At 43.5% G+C, this 17083-nt stretch overlaps 1 long non-coding RNA gene and 1 other non-coding gene across 3 annotated transcripts in view; both read left to right on the top strand.

Moving 5' to 3' along the window:
- Positions 1–15032, top strand: part of LOC131894584 (uncharacterized) — a 44205-nt gene extending 29173 nt beyond the window's left edge. Inside the window, exons 1-3 of one of the 2 annotated variants that reach the window (XR_009374956.1) lie at positions 4691–5380; positions 5484–5567; positions 13894–15032. This is a non-coding gene — a long non-coding RNA (uncharacterized LOC131894584). Of the gene's footprint in view, positions 1–4690; positions 5381–5483; positions 5568–13893 lie in introns of those variants that run through there. The other variant, XR_009374955.1, reaches the window with a different exon arrangement.
- LOC131894771 (U6 spliceosomal RNA) lies at positions 1514–1620 on the top strand. Its single transcript, XR_009375006.1, has one exon. It is a non-coding gene; the product is annotated as a U6 spliceosomal RNA (small nuclear RNA).
- Positions 15033–17083: the final 2051 nt, after the last annotated feature.

Raw genomic sequence — 17083 nt, 5'->3', positions numbered from 1 at the left:
TCCTTGGCTCTGACTGGGAAAATAAGAGCACAGCAGCCCAACTCCTGTCTTGGAACTGGGCTGGGGACATTCTTCAGAAGTCATTCTGCTACTCTAAGAGAAACCTGCTCTGTGATTCTAACTACTGTATCAGCTTCTTTTATGGCCTCACTTCCTTGAGCTGAGACCAAGCTACCCTCCCCCGGTCTCTTTATTTTTTTCTATATTGAGCCTACCTGCCTAGCCCATAGGCACCATCTCCTCCTATAACCACACCTACCAATCTAATTAAAGTGTCTTTTTTTAAAAAAGGGTGTACCAATCCACATTTGATCTTCACAATAAAGCAGTCCACAGGGACTTGCAATGCCCTGATGGGGGATGGACTCAGTTTACCATGGGGCTGAGTTCACCTTTAGCAGAAAACTGGGGGACCTCATCAAGATGAAGGCAACTATGTGACCTGGCAGCCATCTTTGCTAATGATAACATAAAGAATGTAAAAGCCATGTGACTTCACCACCATCTTAAGCTAATGTCACCACATGGTACAAGCAAAATGTTGGCACTCATAAAACTTCATGGTGCTCTGGGGATCACTACACCCCTTTTATATTAGACTAAGGAAAAACTATCAGAATTCAAGCATGGGTTTGTTTTTGTTTTGTTTTTTGTTTTTGTTTTTGTTTTTTTTTTTAATGTTTTATTTTAAAGTTAATGTAGTTTTGGGTATTTTTCTTTTTTCTTTTTTTGAGACAGGGTTTCTCTATATAGTTTTGGTACCTGTCCTAGATCTCACTCTGTAGCCCAGGCTGGCCTGGAAATCACAGAGATCTGTCTGGCTCTGCCTCCCGAGTGCTGGGATTAAAGGCGTGCGCTGCCGCCGCCGCCGCCGCCGCCGCCACCACCACCCGGCCTGATGTATTTTTTATAAATACAGTTATTGGCTTCTAAGGAAAATCTAAAAGTTTCCCTGGCCACAAGCCTCCAACACTGGCATGCTAACGCAGGGAGCTAACGCCTTGAGAGTCACAGATCCCAACAGAGATTCAGAGGGTAAATGACCCAGTGCTAGACAGGCTGCCGCCAGTGAGGAGCTGCCACAGGCTCTGCTGGGTCCCCTCGCAGGCTGCCGCTGCCTGGGGTCACCAGGCCCATTTTCCTCTGACTGAGATAATACGTTCTTTCCCGCTCAACGTTCCTTTGTTTCACACTTGTCTGTTTTTACTTCTGTCCAGTCTAACAATGTTTCCTTTTCAGTTTCCCTTTCTCAATGAAAACTATAAAAATACAATCCCAATCAACAATAATGTTCAAATTTGTGGTTTATTAAAATATATCTTATATGTGATTATGTATCTGTAGACTCTCTGTCCATGTGTGAGTATGGTTTGCTTGTTTCTTTGTTTGTTTATAGGATACACTTAGTGCCCAATTGGCTTATAAGTAAATGCTCATGGAAGCTAAGGCTGTTAACTTGGCCTAACCTCATTTTGTTCATGGTAAAAGTAGAATTAAAATAGTAATGATGATAGCACTCACTTTGGCAGCACATATACTAAAATCGGAACAATACAGAGAAGATTTGCATGCCCCCCAGGTAAGGATGATACGCAAATTCGTGAAGCTTTCCATATTTTTTTGTTATTGTATACAGCGTGAACTCATTAGAACTTTACTCATATGACCTTTCTTAACCCTCAGAGTATAAATTGTCTGAGGCTCTGAATAAAGTTGGCTATTAAATGAAAATGATGATGATGATGATGATGATGATGATGATGCTTGTGATAATGGCTGATGGTCCTGAATCTTTCTCTGGAGCAATCAACATGAGTTTTTAAATTTAAAAAATTTAAATCTGCTTCTAAGGACGAGACATACATAGCCATGCATTTCTAGTTCTACAACATGGTACCTATCACTTGATGGCATACACTAAGAAATGATTGTTCCTACTCCAGGATACATTTTTATTGGACAGTTGCCCTCACTTCAAATAAGAATAACTTAAGTTGCCGGGCGGTGGTGGCACACGCCTTTAATCCCAGCACTTGGGAGGCAGAGCCAGGCGGATCTCTGTGAGTTCAAAGCCAGCCTGGGCTACCAAGTGAGTTCCAGAAAGGCGCAAAGCTACACAGAGAAACCCTGTCTTGAAAAACCAAAAAAAAAAAAAAAAAGAATAACTTAAGTCTGTGCCTTTAAATGTGTTTTGTATGTAAATAGATGCATATATAAAAAGAAACACTTTAAAGATTTTGAAGATATTTTGACCACTACGGCCTATTTAAGAACAAATAAATGAGCGAAAGTAAATGAGCAAATATAGGGTAAGACCTTCCTTGTCGATTTCACTGCTACCATGTCTATTCATATCTAAGAAAAACAAGCTCGAGTACTTTTTAACATTTAATAGTTCCTTAACTACTGAGGCCATTATATAAAACTGAGCCATCCCCCTCCCTCCACCTTCCTGGGCAACCTCTCCGTTTCACTCTGTATTGAAGTCATCTGTTTCCAGCACTCTAACAATTATTTCCGAAGTTCCTCTAGGTCCTAGAGTCTGGGAGCACATGACAACAATCAGAGCATCCACAGCAGCTGATCAAGTCAAAACTCTCCTCCAACCCAACCCTTGTCCCTTTACATCCTGGGGACAAAGTCTAAAGGCCTCCTCTCCCCCATCATCCCCCTTCCACAGGAAGTAGCCAACAAAGGAATAATTGTCCCCTTCCCTTTTATCTGTCCTTGGCGGCTGGAATGAAGGGTGAATGACCTGAAAGCCTCAGGTGGACTGAGAAGCTGGGGACAGAATAGTTGACTGGACAGATAACAGCGGTGGAAGCCTCTGATAAGAAGACCCACATACCAACCCTGCTGGTGTTTCCAGACTGCTAGGGGACTGACCTGCAGATGGAATTTTCCATCCCCAAAGTTCCCCTTTCTCCATCCCATCAAGTCCCACCACCCCCACTCCACATGTGCATGCTTCAGGGAGAGACTGGGACCTTCCACTGTTCTGATTAAGGAACAGTTCTGTGTCTGGAGATGCCTGTCTTTATCTCATTTCCACGGGACCTCCGTCAGTCCCTAGCTAACAAAAATAGCTTACTTACTTACAAATACAAATCTAAATCTGAAACATAAACCTAAATCTGTAGAATTGAATACAACTTGGAGTACCAGATGGGTTTTAAAAATATTCCTCCGAAACAAATCTCTCAAACAAGTTCTTGAGTGTAAAGAAGAGAAAACAATTCTTTAAACATTCAGGAAAGAATTTTTTTTAAAGGAGGCTATATAACACCATGTCATATTCTAACTAAAATCCCAACTTTAAATTGTGACCAATATTATAGTCAGGCAGGGTGCTCTTCATGTACAAAATCAGTAGGAAGATGCTCTTGGACTTGGAAAAAAATCTTAGAAAGTTTGAAACTGTGATGTTAACCCACAAATCTTGAGTGAAGGTTTTCCAAACCAAAAGGACTTACTAAGCCATTATAGATGCTAACTAGAAAAGAACATGGTCCTGGAACTGTTACCAACAGGCTAAGGGGTCCTTCGTTCTACTGGAAGAGGTATTCAACAGCAGAGAATGTGCAGGCCTGTAGCAGGAGTCTTAAGGAACACAATATCACCACACAGGCCCTTTTAGAGTTAGCAACTATCCCCTTTTGCCTTCCAGCAACGGGAGCTGTTAGCTCCCGACAGCCCTCCATTGCTACCACTCTTGAGAAACCCTGGATTGGCAAAACAAAACCATCCAAAATAGGTCTGACCCACAAAGGCAGTGGTTCCCAACCTTCCTAATGCTGCGGGCGACCCTTTAATACAGTTCCTCATGTTGTGGTGACCCCCATTCATGAAATTATTTTCGTTACTACTTCCTAACTCTCATTTTGCTACTGATATGAATCATAATGGAAATACCTGTGCTTTCCGGTGGTCTTAGGCGACCTCTGTGAAAGGCTCCTTCCACCCCCAAAGGGGCTGAGACCCACAGGTTGAGAACTGCTGCACTAAGGGGAGAAGTTTGCCACCTGTATACACAAAAGGTGGCCTGTACACCAAGTGTCCTTCCTGCTAACTGTAGACTCGCTGTGTCTCACCCCAGTTTGGGAAAGCTACAGACTCATTCGTCTGGGTGTTGCCGAGAATGGGTAAGATTGCTCCTGAACTTGAATGGAGAGATCTGAAACTTTTGCACAGGGCAGGGTCATCTAAAGAGACCGTGGGATATTTGGGGCTATTGTGATGTTAAGAAGGAAGGAAAAATAAAGGGAGAGGAAAAAGGAAGGAAGGAAGGAAGGAAGGGAGGGAGGGAGGGAGGGAGGAAGGAGGGAAAAGGGAGGGAGGGAAGGAGGAACAGAAGGAAGGAGGGAGGGAGGGAGGGAGGGAGGGAGGGAGGGAGGGAGGGAAGAAAGGAATCACTTTTATTTTGTAGGATTAGGTCCTTCTGCCTCAGAATGACTTTCACAACCACCAATAAGAATTCTAGAAAGAAATGGAAAATGGGCTGGAGAGGTGGCTCAGGGATTAAGAGCACTGGCTCCTCTTCCAGAGGTCCTGAGTTCAATTCCCAGCAATCACATGGTGGCTCACAACCATCTGTAATGAGATCCGGTGCCCTCTTCTGACATGTAGGCATACACGCAGATAGAACACTGTACTAAATAAATAAATCTTTAAAAAAAAAAAAAGAAATGGAAAATAAAGGTTTTGTGTGGTGGCACACCTGTATCCTGACACTTGTGATGCTGAGGCAGGAGAGTCTGTGCAAGTTCAAGGCCAACAACAACAACCAAAAGTAGGAAATAAATCCATGAGGCACAAGCATTTTTTAACAAAATCTTGAGGAAGGTAAACAACTTACATTGAACCCATGTAGGTCACCCACAGCAGGGTAGGAAATGTTTAAAGATAGGAACACAGTCATAAAGTACTCCTGTCTGGGTTGGTTAGGATTAATAGTCCAGAAAGTTCACTCATACTCAGGAGTTGCCTCTGATGTCCTAAGTCAAGGTGTCAACACGTGTTTAGGGAGGTTGGGTGGTCTTTTGTTTGGCTGGATCATGCTATCATTTGGATCTCCGGTGTTCCCCAGAGGCTTGTGTGTCGGAGGTTTGGTCCCTAGTTTGGAGCTGTTAGGAGATGATAGAACTTTCAGAAAGTGGGGCATAGTAGAAGGAAGTTAAGTAATTGGGGACTTGCCCTTGGAGGTGGGATGGGGTCTCCAGTCCCTCCCTCGTTTCTCTCTACATTTTTGCCACCGAGAGATAAACAGGTTCCTTCAAGGACAGAAACCCCTGTAACTGAGGAAACCTTCCTTTCTATGATTTAACATTTTCAGGTATCTTGTCAGCCCCAGGAAGCTGACACAGCCCCTGTCTGTTGACTGGTAATCTCCCAAACCCGCACCCCACCCCACGACTTGCATTCTCTGATTTTTGTAATTAAATTTAGAATGTTCCAGAAAATTTATCAATATTTTTTTCCCTTAGGGAAGAATGAACCGATGGCAGTGAGATCTAGAAAACCACACTCAAGAGATCATCACAAACAATTCAGGAATGCAGAGGCCGATGGTGAGCAGACTCTAATTGGCACAGAAAGTGGAAAAGTGTAATGAATGAAGTCTACAGAGGATGAGTTTTGGAGAGACTGAGACGTAAGGATTCAGTCTGGGAATGTAGTTCAGTCCGTAGAGTGCTTTCCTAGCGTGTAGGAGGTTCTGGGTTCTAGCCCACCATCATAAAATTGGATGTGGTGGGGCACACCTGTGGTCCCAACACTCCAGAAGTAGCATCAAGATCACAAGCTCAAGGTTATCCTCAGTGAGTTCAAGGGCAGTCCAGGTTACAGGAGATCTTGTTTCAAAGAGGAAAGAACAAGGAAGCAAGCAAGCAAAGCTAATAATTTCCTCATCTCCCAAGCAGAAAAACACTGGATGGGATCTGAAATGCTGAAATGGAACTGTACTAACTTCATCTTTTCATTAGCTCCCCTTGTTCAGTCCCGTGTGTTGTCATATCTCCCGCCCCCACCCCCACCCCTTCCCCTTCCCCTTCCCCACGTCGCTTCTTCTCTAACTTATCTTTTAACTTTTCTTTTAATGCATTTTACTATGAAAAAAAATCATTGAAATTTTTGAAAATTTACTTTGGTGTGCTTCATTTTCATTTTTAAAAAAATCTGTCAAGTGAAAAGAAAAATTAAATTATATACTTTTCATTTAAAATGACATCTAGGCTGAGCACTGTAAGGCACACCTAAAATGGCAGTAGTCTGTTGTAGAATATTATTTTAAGATGTGTTACATTTGTGGTTTTTTTGTTTTTTTTTTTTCGAGACAGGGTTTCTCTGTGCAGCTTTGCGCCTTTCCTGGAACTCACTTGGTAGCCCAGGCTGGCCTCGAACTCACAGAGATCCACCTGGCTCTGCCTCCCGAGTGCTGGGATTAAAGGCGTGCGCCACCACCGCCCGGCATATTACATTTGTTAATACTGTGGAATATTTGTTTAATGATGCAAAGATGTGTTGCATTCTTTTATGTTGCATTTGTTTAACTCTGTGAAGCTGTGTTACTGTGCCTGTCTAAAACACCTGATGGTTTAATAAAGAACTTAACAGCCAATAGTGAGGCAGGAGAAAGGATAGGAGGGACTGGCAGGAGAGAGAATAAACAGAAGGAGAAAATGAGAGAAGGAAGGAGCAAGAAAAGGAGAGGAGGACTCCAGGGGTCAGCCACCCAGCCAGCCATGGAGTAAGAAGTAAAGAAAGGTATACAGAATAAAGAAAAATAAAAGCCGGGGGCGGGAGGGGAGAGAACAAGGGAATCCGTGGCTGATATGTAGAACTGAATTGTATTGCAAAATAAAAAAAAAAATGAACTAAAAAAAAAAAGAAAGAAAAAGAAAAGCCTAGAGGCAAAAGACAGATGGGATAATTTAAGCTAAAAAAAAAAAAAATAGCTGGCTAGAAACAAGTCAAGCTAAGGCTGGGCATTCATAAGAAATAATAAGCCTCCATGTGTGATTTATTTGGGAGCTGGGTGGCGGGGACCCCCAAAAGAGCTAAAAGCAAAAGAGTAAGAAAACAACCATCAATAGTAGTCATTAGGCTGAACCAGGAAGATCACAAGCTCAATGCCAGCCTTGACTATATAATGAGACCCTGTCCAGAAAATAAAAGCAACATCTGTATTTAACCTTACTCTAATAAAATAATTTGTGTGTGTGCATGTGAGTGTTCTTGTGTGTGCATCTGTACACTTGAGTGTGTGTGTGTGTGTGTGTGTGTGTAGCATATATGGATTTAATATTCACCCAAAGGTAATAATTGCTGGAATTTGGGGTTTTTCATCTCTGAAATTTGTTGTTTATTTTTGTTTGTTTTGTGTAATTTTTGAGACTGGATCTCCGGGAACCCATACTGACCTCGAGCTCACTTTGTAGAGGTCAAAGTTGGCCTTGAATGTTTGATCTACTACCTCTGCCTCCTGAGAGTGGGGATTCCAGGTATGAGCCACCCAGCTTCACTTTCTTGACAGGTTTTACATAATTTGCATTCTGAGCAAGCCATGAGGAGCAAGCCAGTAAGCAGCACTCCTCCATGGCCTCTGTGTCAGTTCCTGCCTCCAGGTGGCCCTCTCTTCCTAAATTGCTTTTGGTCATGGTCTTTATCATAGCAATAGAAACCTAATTAAGACAGTGTCACACCTAAAACTTCTTCTTTTTTTTTTTTTTTTTCGGTTTTTCGAGACAGGGTTTCTCTGTGTAGCTTTGCGCCTTTCCTGGAACTCACTTGGTAGCCCAGGCTGGCCTCGAACTCACAGAGATCCGCCTGGCTCTGCCTCCCGAGTGCTGGGATTAAAGGCGTGCGCCACCACCGCCCGGCTGCCTAAAACTTCTAATCTAAGGTCACAGAGACTTCTACTGTTTTCTCATAACAGTTTTAGTTTTTAAAAATTATTTATTTTATGTGTACGTGACCAGCTGCCTCAGGCTCCTGCCACTGTGACTTTCCCACCACGATGAACTATGATCCACACTAAGTCCTTTCTACCTTAAATTGTGTTAATTCCACCGCGATGAACTGAGCCACAATAAGTCCTTTCCACCTTAAGTTGTGTTCATCCGGTATTTTGTAGCAGCAACAAGAGAAGTAACTAATATACCACTAAGCCACACCCCTGGCTATTTTGCTTTGTTTGGGGCTTTTAAAACAAGGTCTCACTCTACAGTCTGGCTGACCTCTACTCCTCAGTCCTTCTGTCTCTGCCTCCCAGAGCTGGGATGACTGGCGTGTGCCCTACCACATTTTAGTTTTATTTTTAATAGAAGCCATCTGGTGTATGTATGGCATACAAAAGTAAAACAATACAATAGTCAGGCACAGTGGCCTGAGCCTATAATCCCAGCTACTTGGGAGGCTGAACTAGGAGGGTCTCAAGTTCCTAGCCAGCCTGATGCACAGAGTGAGCAAGGCAAATCTGGGTGTTTAGTGAGACCTTTTCTCAAGAACAAACAAAACAACTACAAGCAAGCAAACAATAAAAACCCAGCACGATGGTGCCACTCAGGACATAGACCCACAGCATTTAGGACTGGGCTCGTGGATGCACTGTCTAGCAGAGAGCTGTAAAGACATATAAGAATATGTCTTTTAGACATATAAGAATTGCTTAGTCAGGAACCCCACTACACCCAAGGCTGCACCTGATAACCAGAACCCAGTGACATCACTCACTCAAGATAACCAGACACAGTCCCAGAACCCATGACGCCCACTGGACAGTATATAAGCAGAGACCAAGAGCAATGCTCTGCTCTGCACATCTGGAGAGATGTCGCCTTGATCTGCCCTGTAGCTGGAGAGACTCCCCGCCCCAGGATCCCCACTTTTGAACCAGAGACCACCATGATAGACTAGACCCAATCTTCTGCTAAGATACCTCACACAGGTGAGCATCCTTGGAGAGATAGGCTTAGGACTGTAGTTAGGAGTTTAGAGTGTGAATCTTGTGTGATGACCCTCAGCATAATAAATGATAGTATGCTTGTCTACCTTCTTGCTCTCGTCAGCACTCACATGTAGACTTCCCACCTAGAGGTATGCTTGGCCTGGACACAGCAGTTCCACACCACAAGAAGAGCTAGCTGCCTTGCACTGCTGTGCGTGTTTATAGGGGAGAGGAAGAGAGGAAGGATGGGAAATGCGTCAATTGGGGAGGAGCAGGAACTTCCTGGGGGAGAAAATGGGCAGTTTCACAGCTGAGCTTGTGGGATCACCACAAACCACTGGTTCTATTGAGCTAACTCAGACTTGCTCAGCCAGCCCTTTGATGCAAAAGTGTGGAGGTGGAGAGGAGCAAGCTCCAGGCCCACTCTCCTTTTGTCTCACAGAAATAAGCAAAGACTGATTTTCTACACTACCTCAGCCCCTGTGTCCCACAGGCAAGTCTCTGTATATCAGGACTGAGGCTAAGTATTCTTTTGTATCCATCCCTCTATTTACTGAGTATTGAGTAGAGAACACTCTTTCCCAGGCAATATCGCAGGTGCTGGAGATTCACTAGTAATTGAGCAAAGCTCCCATGTTGAACTAAAACATTATAGCTAACACATGCTCATAATGAGCCAGGTAGCTTGGTGGTGACATTTCTTTCTATATTACGTTTATATTATTTATTTCTATATTATGTTTTCCTGTTTCGTATCAGTTCTGTTGTTTGCTCAGTTGTTATTGTGCCCACATTCTTCTTGTCCCTCTCAACAGGACTGTGTGGCTTCTCTTTACTGTTTCACATTAGGTCAAATGCACAAGATATCAGTCAGTTCTTCTTTTCTCCTTTTTCTCTCTCTTTTAAAAATTCATGTGGATCACCAGACATCAGGACTCCTGGAACACAGGGGCAGCCAGATCTCTGTCAGTTCAAGGCCAGCCTGGTCTATACAGAGAGTTGTAGGCCAGCGATGCTGGGTGTGGTGACACACACCTTTAGTCCCAGCACTTGAGAGGCAGTTGGGTCACTATGAGTTTGAAGCCAAATCTGGTTGACATAGTAAGTTCCAGACCATCCAAAGCTACACAGTGAGACCCTGTCTCAAGACATTAACAATAAAAAAAGAACCCAACCCCCCCCCAAAAAAAACCAAACAAACAAAAATCCACATAGGTTTTAGACACATCCTTTTCTATGGGTTTGTTTTCATTTGTTGACCTGCACACACAGTGATTTCTTCCAGTTTAGATGCTGATTACTTTCTCTTCATCATTAGCAAATCTCCTAGACTTTAAAACATAGCTTCCTTTCATGCATTTTCTCTTTTATCAATAGGTATTCCTGGTAGTAAAATAGTAGAGTCTGCACTGGTCTTCTGTGTTCTAACTGGATTTTGATTGTTGTTGCTGTTTGTTTTTAATTTTTTACCCCCACTCCATTTCTAGGCTTAACCTCTGAAAATTTTCTTATTCCTTGTTCTCTTTTCATATTATCTTGTTTTCATCCATATTTCACCACATCTTAAAGGATGATATCTAACTAACTTTATTTCCCATTTCTTCTGTTATAATGGACCATTCTGATTTTCTTTCTCTTGAGTCACTATTTTTAATTTATGTTCTGCTTGGAAAAGAGCTTTAGATTTATTTCCATAGAACCCTATGAAGAAAATGTTTATTTCCAAGTCTTTTGTATAGCTGGGGTTATATGATTCATATTCATCTACATTAATTTCAATGTTTGTTCGTTTCATTTTCTCCTCTTCTACTTTTCTTTTTTCTCCAGTTTAGTGAATAAATACTTAGCTCCTTGTACCCTTTATCATGAGATTTTAGTGAAGTATGGAGTTGGGGTTAGTGGTGCTACATCAGTATATTAATATGAAAAATACTACAAAGCTAAGAATAGTCATTAAGGCTAATCAGCTAAGTACAAAATGTTCCTTCGTCACTTCCTACTTTCTTCTATCTATTTATATGTGGACAGAATTGAAATCAGTGAGGAGTTGGCAGCCATGGGTAGAAATGAAAACATACTTGTAGAGATAAAGGAACGAAAGAGGTAGCTTCGGCATTGATCTGTCTAAATGGTCAGGCTCCTCAGCAAATTCTGCCAGATGACAGCATGCAAAGATGGCTCTTTGATAGACGGGAACCATTAAGGAGTGGACATTTAAAACTGAGGGGACCACATTCCACTCTCGCACGCAATTAGTGCTATAGCCATTCACTGATAACCCAGCAATAATACTGGGAATTATTTTACTAGAATATGTCCAAATACTTTCCTCAGAGTGTCTCCAAGCTCCAAGAAAAGGCCACTGAAATTATCACAGTGTCTGAAATCCCATCTTGTATTTTTATTTTTCATAATGTCCTGTGATCTTAATTGATGAGGTTTTTTTTTGAGGGGGATAATTATATATGTTTTTAAACAAGAAATTCTAATAGTTCTCTAAATTTCAATATGTTTTTTTCCTCATAAAACTGGGGAAAATGGGGGCTTCAGATCAGAATCCTATTTTTTCCCAACACGATTAGAAAAAAAATTCAAACATACCAAATGTGTGAAAGAAATGTAGGTACCCATATACTAACCACCTGAATTCTATAGTCAGAATTTCAGCTTTATCAGCTAGAAGCCACATTTCCCTAAGCTTATGAGTGACATTGAATGGAGTTAATGTTCCACTGTAATTACACAGAAGAATTCTCTGTGCTTCATGGGAGTTCTGTGCTATGGCCAATTCCCTGATTGCTTTCAAACAAGTCAACACAAGCCAGCTATTAGCTGGGTGGAGGAGCTTCCAGAGATGTCTTCCCAGCTTAAAGAAACAAAGTTTCAAAGTCATCTGGCTTGCTTCCTAAACACACCTACAGCTTTTGACTCTGAGAAGCCGGTGATAGTCACAGCATAAACTTAGAGCCTTCTTGTCTGGGCAACATGGGAGCAACTGCCACTATTCTGTCCCTGAAAAGGGACCTAGACTATGTGAGAGAGGAAGTGGTAACTGGTGTGGACTTCCTCTCAACATCAATTTTTCTACTTCAGGTTTACAGGCAACTGTCAGCCTGGATAATGCACATTCTCTACACATTTGCACAACCTTCTCTGCTTTCCAGAGCATTAAAACGTTGTAAAAGCTAATGCAATTCCTCTCTTTAAAATATTGTGTGTGTGTGTGTGTGTGTGTGTGTGTGTGTGTGTGTGCTTGAGTGCATTGTGTGTATACAGGAACACACAGAAGTCAGAAGAGGGGATTCGATCCCCTAGAACTGGAGTTACAGGTGGTTGTGAACCACCAGGTGGGTGTTAGGAATCATACCAGAGCGCTCTGCAAGAACAGAAAAGTGCTCTTAACTACTAAGCCATCACTCCAGCCCTAATTCTTTTAAATATAAGGACAACAGTGGCAGTCACCTCTGTAAGCCAGTTCCAGCTGTGGTATGTGATGTCTGAGGGCTGACTGCACAGAGTTTGGGTTTCCAGACATGAGTTCAAACCCACACTGTAGCTGCCTTAGCTGTGTGAAACTGTCTCTTCCCTTGTAAAATAGGAAAAGTTTTATAGATGAAATAATGCCCATCAAATTCTTAATGTAGTGCTCAATGAGGGACACAAGTGTTCAGTCGATGAAACTCAAAATCACTGTTCATTAATTGCTAAGGATAATATTATTTTTGAATTCTCTGATTTCTTTTCAAGCTCTTGTACATGTATATATTTGTATGTTGAGCCTATTCCTTCCACCCTCCCCTTGCTTACCTCTTTGTCCTCCTATCAGTCACCTATGTCACCCCAAGGAAATGACTTTCGTCTGTGTAGAAAGATCATCCGTGACATTGGAATTCAAACGTTCATTATTTGGGCTGGCAAGGTGGCTCAGTGGTTGGAGGTGCTTGTGTGCAGACCTGGGGGGGCGGGGCCTGAGTTTCACTCCCAGATCCCAGGAGGTGGCAGGAGTGACTGACTCCTGAGAGTTGTCCTCTAACCTCCACATGTGTTGTGGAGGTGTGTGCACACACACGCGCACACACAGATAGTGAAATACATTTTTACCTTTATTACTTTTTATTTCGATTGGATCCCTTCCCCTCCCCCAGCTCCTCCCAGCTCCTCCCCACCTTGTACCCACCCAACCTCATGTTCTTTCTCTCTTTCTTGAATTCTTTAAAAGTTAATTATTCCAACGATGATACACTATTTTGCGTGAAAAAATGTAATGTCTGTATCTGCTTGATTTAGGATATCTGTGGTTACTTTGATATTACAATAGATAGAGGTGCTATAGTTAAGATCTGAGGCCCTCCCCCCCCCAAAAAAAAAGCCTACGTGTTGAAGATTGATCCCCAGTTCACGATGCTGTTGGTGGCTGAACCTTTAGGAAGAGGGACCTACTGGAAGGAAGCAGAACATCGGGAGTGTGTATTTGAAAGGGGTGTTAGAAGGTAGACCCTGTCCTGGCTCTGTCTTTGCTTCTCACTGGAAGGAAAATGGCAAAATTAGTGGCTCGACCACCATACTCTGATAGGTTTGGGCACAAGCCCCAAACCAAGAGACCATGGACCCAAACCTTTAAGACAATCCTTCCCTGCTTACAAACTGTCTCTAGTACGCTGCTGTGGCTGGATTATGCAATGTGCTCCTCAAATGATCCAGGTCTCCTTCCACACCCTACAAGCTGAGAGGACAGGCAGGATTTGCTGTTTGGTTTGCCTTTATGACTACCTTTACTGTCTGCGGGCTGATGGTATGAATTTATGCCTGCACATTTAAAAACACATTAAAGTATTCAATAAACGTTCAGAGGCCCTCAAGTGTTCCAAATCCCACTAGACAGAGAGTATTCAAACAGATGCAGTTTTATTTTAAGTTCCTTGTTTAAAGTTTTGCTTTTGCTTCTACAGATAATGCCTAGGACACCCGGCAAAACCGAAAGCAGCAGGCTGTGCGGAGAGTTTTCATTTCCCCGACTCCAACCCCTGGTCTCACAGCTGCCCCAGCAACCACTTCCTGAAATGCAAACACAAACTCGTGCACACACGACCCCATAACATACAGACTGATGATGGAGTACTCGGGAAAGCTCCACACCTTCGGTTCGCCCCCAGGGACCGGCTCTCACGGTGGAGAGACTAGCTTCAGCAACTTCTAGTCTCTCTACGGTGGTCCCTTTCTGCTTTTCTTCCAGTGACATGATTCTGTGTGGCTTTCCCGAGCCCGCTCGCCCAGTCCTTAGCAAGGATCTGCGGAGTCGCTGCTTGCAGAGCGGACGGGAAGCAGGTGTCCGGCGCCATCGGAGGGCAGGCCCGCGTGGGAGCCGCCTGTCCTCGCCGCGCATCCCAGGTGACTCCGGCCCGACCCGCCTCCCCTGGACCAAGGCGTTTAGAAGCACCTTAGAAACTGCACCACCCGTCAGCTGGCTTCAAAACAAAGAGTCCTTTCAGCCGCTTCAGATGCTGGCTCGTCGCCATGGCAACCGTCCTCCGCCTGCCTCCCTCCCCTCCCCTCCGCCGGGCGCCCCGCAGCTGCGTGGGTGGAGGCGCCGCTTTGTCCCCGGGGGCCGGCTTTATTTCCCGCCTTTGTGGTGGACCAGAGAGGAGTCACCCCCGGGAATTCACTGTAGAAATGCCAAGTTTCTTTTCAACCATCCTGGTTGGGTCCAGGAGAGTCCGTCCCCCTCAGGCCCAGCAGCGCCACCTTCCGTGGAGAAGAGCGCACTGCCCGGTCCGCCGCTGCGCAATAGGCAATATGCGTTCTGGCCATTGTCACTTTTCTAGTGGCGCTCAACATTTGAGCAGCGAGAGCTTTCTTGGCTGAAAAGACAGAATGGTTATGTAAACAATTAGGGCGTGTTTTCTGTTTGTTTTCTCCCCTCCCAGATGCTTATTTTAAATGATTATGTACGTTCAAAATTTTTTTATTAACTTTGATGACGTCCTCAATATTTACTTTCTCTTTTCTATGGAGGAACTTTTTTAAACATTAAAAATTAAAGGAGCCAGAAATCAATCTTTGGCTGCCATGTGAATTTGGGAGTTTGGGGGTCCTTCTAGGTAGACGCGTCTATAAGCTGTCTGAGGAATTGTAGAATAGGGACAGATGGGGCTTACAAGATCTGTCTGGAAATTTAAAAAAAAAAAAAAAAAAAAAAAGAGTACAGCCTGAGAGCAAAAGATCAAGAGAGAGAAGGCAGAACAGTGTGCAGAGAAAAATAGACCAGTGTCCGTGTGCAGAGAAATATAGAGCTACATACTATGAGTTATGTGAAGTCACATTTCAGCGTCTGTGGGAGTGGTCACAGTTTTCCCAACGTTGTATTTCATAAAGGTAGATGCTGGAAGAAGAGTCTGAGGCAGGTGCATCATATTTCATTGAATCAATTTTTAATGTAACTTGAAAGCCATTGCCAAATGATAAAAAGACTGCCTGAAACACTCGGGGAATGCCGAGCGAGCCACACACAGAAGAGAAGTCCAGCGGGTAAGAGAGGGAAGTTTTTCTCCTCTCGGTTCGCAAGTACAAAAAACCACATTTGATGAACAGGAAGCAGCCGGGTCTGGCACACAGTAGACAAGTGTTTGCAAAGCAGAGGTTTGGGTTTTCCTTCTGAGAGCAATCTTTATCTAAATAACTACTTAGAAAATAGTATGTTACTTGAAAACCTTTTTTTTTTTTTTTGTTTTGTTTTGTTTTGTTTTTAGTCCAGGCTTTTTCCTTCCCTCAGGAAATCTTTTCATTTGATGAATATTTCTTCTCTAATTTCAAACGAGAGTTATGAGGCAATGTCACAAATTGATCTTTTTTATTATTCTGCTTTGAAATTTTTTTAAATTTTCTTTTACAATCCCCCTCCGCACCCCGACTCTGCTCGGAGGCAGGGTGGGTAGCTCAAGCCTTTAATCCCAGCACTCGGGAGGCAGAGAAAAGCAGTTCAAGTTTAAGGTTAGCCTGGTCTACATAGTGACTTTCAGGCTAGCCAGCTGCCCAGAGAAACTCTGTCTCAAACAAACAAAACAAAAACAAAAATAAAAGGGAAAATCTCCCTTTTTAAAAAAAATTTATTTTTACTTATGTCCATTGGTGTTTTGCTGTGGGTGTCAGGTCACCTGGAACTGGAATTATAGACAGTTGTGAGCTGCCATGTGGGTGCTGGGAATTGAACCTGGGTCCTCTGGAAGAGCACTCAGTGCTCTTAACCACTGAGCCATCTCTCCAGCCCCGGAAAATATCTTTTTTAATGTATGAAATACGTGTTTGCATTCGTGCATGGAAGCCCTTGTAGGAGTCGGAAGACAATTTTGAAGGTCACTCCTCACCTTTCACCTTGTTTGAGAAGGGGCCTCTGTTGTTTTGCTTTTTGTTGTTTTTGTTTTGTTACTGCCGGGAGGCCTTCTGGAGACGAGTATAGGTTGGCATTGCCATCATCACCACAGCTTGCCATTTTATCTTACAATGTGCCCAGCATTGCCGCAAAACCCTGTCACACCTCATCTTACCGAATGCCTTATTTTAGTGTAATTGAAGGTAAATTTTTCCTCTGACCTCTGCTTCACACCTTTCCGAGTCACAGGGACCCCGGATCGCTTTAAATGTAAAGTCCTTTCAAAGATCTTTAAAACACCTTTATTTTACGATCGGGGAACTGGGATTCTGAAAGGAGAAGTGTTGGTCTCTGTCTCTCCTCTTCCCCTCCCTCCCCTGTTCTCCTTTCTCTCTCTCTCTCTACGGACCCCCCCCCCCCCCTTTTTCTGGCTGGCTTGGAACTCCCTGTGTAGCCTAGGCTGGCCTCGAACTCACAGATAACATTGCTTGTCTCCTGAGTGCTGGGATTAAAGATCTGCCCTACAACGCCGGGCAGCAGTGGCTTTTGAAGTGCACCTGTGTAATGGAGGCTAGCCACGATCGATTACCATCCATGACGCAGTAAATTAAGTAAGTCGTACCCCGGGAAATCAGTCTACTCTTCCAGTCTACTTCCTAGTTTCCTGGAGGCCCTTTGTGATTGGATGACCGACCGTCTCCATCCTCCAACCAGGGCTGGGAGCCACAGGGCTACACCAATCGAAGGTTACCGGACCTTCAACAAAGGCCAAT

The sequence above is a fragment of the Peromyscus eremicus genome, chromosome 17 (assembly GCF_949786415.1).
Source record: "Peromyscus eremicus chromosome 17, PerEre_H2_v1, whole genome shotgun sequence".
Lineage (NCBI taxonomy): Eukaryota > Metazoa > Chordata > Mammalia > Rodentia > Cricetidae > Peromyscus > Peromyscus eremicus.
The sequence above is the reverse complement of the archived record's forward strand: the minus strand, read 5'-3'. Positions and strand labels throughout refer to the sequence as shown.